Source organism: Melanotaenia boesemani, chromosome 2, assembly GCF_017639745.1.
Source record: "Melanotaenia boesemani isolate fMelBoe1 chromosome 2, fMelBoe1.pri, whole genome shotgun sequence".
NCBI lineage: Eukaryota > Metazoa > Chordata > Actinopteri > Atheriniformes > Melanotaeniidae > Melanotaenia > Melanotaenia boesemani.
The window spans coordinates 41,501,009-41,506,390 of NC_055683.1; positions in this window are offsets into that span (position 1 = coordinate 41,501,009).

The window sequence follows — 5,382 nt, forward strand, 5'->3', positions numbered from 1 at the left end:
AGGTCTCAAAGACTCTGGAGCCAGATCTGGTCCAGATTGTGAACTGGTCTTTAATTTCAGGTGTCTTCCCAGAACTTCTAAAAACAGCTGTAATCAAACCCCTGCTAAAAAGGAACAACCTAGACACAAATGAGCAACTACAGACCGATCTCAGATCTTCCTTTTCTAAGTAACATAATTAAAAAAGCCATTTTTCATCAACTAAACGACTTTTTAACACAAAACAACTGCTACGATGTCTTCCAGTCAGGTTTTAGACAGCACCACAGCACAGAGATGCTCTCACCAAAGTCATTAATGACATGTGTTTGAACACAGACGATGGAAAAATGTCCGTATTAGTCTTACTGGACCTCAGTGCTGCATTTGATACAGTCGACCACAATATATTACTCCCGACTGGAGAACTGGGTGGCCTCTCTGGTGCTACACTGGTTTAAATCTTATTTAGAGAACAGGAAGTACTTTGTGTCAGTAGGTAACTTTACATCTGAGCAGACAAGAATTACATGTGGAGTTCCCCAAGGTTCCATCCTGGGGCCTCTTCTGTTTAACATCTACATGCTCCCACTGGCACAGGTCATAAAGAAAAACAAACTACCGGAGTGAGGTGAACCACTTGGCCTTGTGGTGCACACACAACAATCTCTATCTGAACGTTGAGAAGACAAAAGAGATTGTTGTGGACTTCAGGAGAGTCCACTCCCAACATGCTCCTCTGACCATCAACGGTGCTGCTGTGGAGAGGGTGAGCAGCACCAAATTCTTGGGTGTACACATCTCAGAGGACCTCTCCTGGACCAACAACACAACAGCACTGACCAAGAAAGCCCATCAATGCCTCCATTTCCTCCGCAAGCTGAGAAGAGCTAGAGCCCCGGCTCCCATCATGCAGACCTTCTACAGAGGCACTGTAGAGAGCATCCTGTCCAGCTCTATCACAGTGTGGTACGACTCCTGCACTGTGTCCTGCAGCAAGACCCTCCAGGGCATTGTGAGAACAGCAGAGAAGATCATCGGTGCCCCTCTCCCCTCCCTCTACGACATCTACTGCACCCGCCTCACCCACGAAGCTCTCGGCATCGCTGGTGACCCCACCCACCCGTCACACAGCCTCTTCAGTCTGCTGCCTTCAGGGAGGAGACTGCGGAGTCTCAGCGCCAGGACCAGCAGACTGAAGGACAGCTTCTTCCACCAGGCTGTCAGGATGCTGAACTCTCTCCCTGCCCTGCCCTGCCCTGCCCCCCCTCCCCTCGCTGCCCCCTGCCCACAAAACCTCCAGACTCTGAACCCCCCTCCCATCAACTATGAACTGTTCATGGACACTTAACTTACCAGTATATGAGCTAAACCTGCACAACTGCCATGCCATTTGCACCACTGTATTCATTTTGGACCATCTGGTTTTCTTTACCCAGTGTTGCTGCTACTTGTGCCTTTTTCATTATTTATATTTCTTGTTTTTATTCATTTCATATAGCATAGTATAGTTTTTTATATATAGTATAGCAAAGCAGAGACCTTTTTTTACTTAAAGATGTATGTTAAATGTTTATTGTCTGCACCTTGGGTCTGGGTGAAATGCAGTTTCGATCCTCTGTATGTCTTGTATTGACAAATAAAGTGACTTTGACTTTGACATTAGTTACCATAGCTACACAGATGACACACAGGTATATTTTACAATGTCACCAGGAGACCGAGGCCCCGTACAGACTCTTGGTAAATGCATTGAGGAGATTAATGACTGGATGTGTCTACACTTTCTTAGCTTAAACAAAAACTAAACTGAGGTGATGGTTTTTGGAGCCAAAGAGAAACGATTAAAGGTCACCACAGAGCTTCAGTCTATACACCTAAAAACCACCAACCAGACCAGAAATCTGGGTGTACTGATGGACTCAGACCTAAACTTTGAGAACCACATGAAGGGAACCACAAAGTCAGCCTACTATCACCTTAAGAACATATCAAGGGTAAAAGATGTGATGTGTCAGCAGGACCTGGAAAAACTAGTCCAGCTTCCATCTTTAGTCGGCTTGATTATTGTAACAGAGTTTTTACAGGTTCTACCTAAAACATCAATCAGACTCCTGCAGCTGATCCAGAACTCTGCTGCTCCAGTCCTCACTAAGACCAAGAAAGTGGACCACATCAGTCCAGCTCTGAGGTCTTTACACTGGCTGCCAGTCCGTCAGAGGATAGACTTTAAAGTTCTGCTGCTGATCTAGAAAGCTCTGAATGGTTTAGGACCAACATACATCAGAGACCTCTTGACCCAGTATGAACCTACCAGAACCCTCAGGTCATCTGGATCCAGTTTCTTATCAGTTCCAGAGTCAGAACCAGACATGGAGAAGCTGCATTCAGCTTCTATGCTCCACATGTCTGGAACAAACTCCCAGAAAGCCTCAGATCAGCTGAAACACTCAGTTTATTTAGATCCAGGTTAAAGACCCACCTGTTCTCTGCTGCATGGACTAGTCCATAAACAGCATGTGAGGATGGCAATGACGGGAAGTCTAACACTTTTTGATCCATCAGTCAGGAAACTGACAGAGATCTTTAGACCATTCTGTCTTCACATCCAGATGGTATGAAGATTATTGTCCACACAGGGTCTTTGGATATTCTGAGGTGGAAAACTGGCTCTGAGATCCTGAAGAAAGACTTTTCTCTGCTGTTGGAGAGACTGTGTCAGTTTGGAGCACCGTGTTTACATTTCAGGACCCGTTCCTACAGCGGGTAAAGGAACTGAACTTTTCAGTAGACTTCTTGGCCTGAACACATGGTTATCAAACGCATGTATCACCCATGGGATAAAGTTCATTGATAACTTCAATATCTTTTGGAACTGTAAGGAGCGATTCAGACCTGATGGTGTGCATCCAAATCTAACTGGATGCAGATTACTTGGTGCACACTTGTGTCATGCTGTTGGGACAGCAAACCCAAACATGATGTACAGATAAGAGCGAAGGACACAGCAGAGAGAAGATCAACTCCCAGCTCGCCCCCCTCACCAGACCCTCTTCTCCACATCACCCAAGGTCTTCAAAGGATGTCTCTATCCCAGACAGGACCCCAGCAACCACCATCTACCAAGAAATACAGGGCTCCCCCTCCTCCCCCTCCTCCTCCTCTTCTTAGACCATCTGTTCTGGCAGAGCAGGGCATGGGAGGAGGTGCAGGAGGTTCCCAGAGCAGCAGAATTCACAACAAAGATAACATGCCATGATGCATTCAGGGTCCTTGCTGTAGTTTTGCTACTACTGACAGCTGTTCTGAGATCAAGCCTGGACCCAGTAGGATTCCTGTGTTAGTAAAATAAGGAATCAAACACGGTCAGCTTGTGGGGTGAATGGATCTAATCTGTTAACTGTACCTTGTATAACTCAGAATACAACAGAGACCAGAGTAAACTTTATAAAGCTGCTGTACTAAATGTTAGATCTCTGTCCAACAATCACTGTTAGTTAATGATTCATCATTTCTCACAGTTTAGATTTTCTTTTTCTGACAGAAACATGGTTAACAGAAGACACAAGTGCTACAGTTCTTAATGAAACAGCACCCCCTCATTTTAGTTTTATGAAAAAATGTGGAAATGGGAGGAAAGGGGGAGGAGAAGCTGCCTTATTTAAAGATTCATTCCAGTTAAAGAGATTTCATTTGGTGATTTTACTTCTTTTGAATATCTTAGTTTTATTTTAAGGGGCATACCTAAAATCCTATTTCTAATCATCTACAGATGTCCAGGACACTGTGTAAATTTTATTGATGAATTTTCTGAATTATTGTCGGTTATCTCTACTGATTTTAACCATTTCATCTTAACTGGGGATTTTAACATCCACATAGATAACATGACGGATGGTAATGTCAAGGAATTTTCTTCCATATTGGATGTTTGGTTTGTGGCAACATGTAAAAGAACCGACCCACATTCGAGGTCACATTCTGGACCTGGTTATTTCAGGGTGTTGATATTTCTTCTGTTGTGGTCACTGACTCGGCCTTGTCTGACCATTTTTGTATTTTGTTTGATTTACTGATCACTCAGAATGTCCAACCAACCTGCTCCTCGGTTAGGAAGAGGTACATTAATGAAAGAACAAGTGTTAAGTTTGTGGAGGCCATAGCTATGTTACCAACAACCAGAGCAGAGTCAGTTGATGGACTCCTGGATCATTTCAATCTGAAAGTCTTGAATGTAATGGATGCTGTTGCACCGATAAGAATCAAGAGTACTTTGATCAAACAGAAAACACCATGGAGAAACACCACTGTGGTTACCAGCCTAAAAAGAGAATGCAGAAAAACTGAGCGGAAATGGCAGAAAAATAAGCTTCAAATTCACTCTGAGCTGTAGAAACAAAGCCTGCGTAACTATACCAATGAGCTGTGAAGGCAAGAGAGCTGCATTTATCTGGAATGATTAACAGGAACGTCAACAATTCTCTCTGTTTGCTATGATTGAAAAACTTACTAATCCTCCTAAACAGATAAGCCCAGAGCTCCTTTCCACTGAGAAATAAAACCAATTTACCAACTTTTTTAGCCAAAAAATTAAAACAATTAGGCAAAATATTAATTCCACACAGTCAAACAAGAAAACTAGTCTGTGTCTAATACCCGGAAATAATTCTGATGTTATGTCGCAATTTAAAATGGCTGATTTAAAAATCCTACAAGAAACAGTTTGACATCTGAAATCAACAACATGCACTCTGGACATGATCCCATCCGACTTTTTAAAAACAGTTTTTACCTCAGTAGAAAGTGGTCTCCTACTGATAGTTAACAGCTCACTGGCATCAGTCATTTTTCCCAAGTCACTAAAGATAGCTGCTATTAAGCCTCCTAAAGAAAAGGACTCTAGACGCCTCTATAATGAACAACTATAGACTGTCTCTAACCTCTTTTATTTCCAAGATTATTGAAAAAGTTGTATTCCACCAGCTTCATGACTTTTTAAATGAAAGTGGAAATCTGGATAAATTTCAGTCCGGCTTCCGACCTCATCACAGCCCTGAAACAGCTCTGGTCACAGTGGTAAATGACATTAGGTTGAATACTGATCCTGGTCTAGTATCAGTCCTGATCCTGGTCTAGTATCAGTCCTGGTTCTGTTGGATCTCAGTGCTGCGTTTGACACTGTAGATCACAGAATCCTGTTGCACAGGCTGAAAACTGGGTTGGACTTTCTGGAGCGGTTCTTAACTGGTTCAGGTCCTATTTAGAAGGTCTGAGTTATTTAGTTATGATCGGCAGCTATGAATCCGAGCGAGTGGCCATGACTTGTGGAGTCCCCCAGGGGTCAGTCCTTGGACCTCTTCTGTTCAACTTGTATCTGCTCCCTTTTGGTCAAATATTACAGAA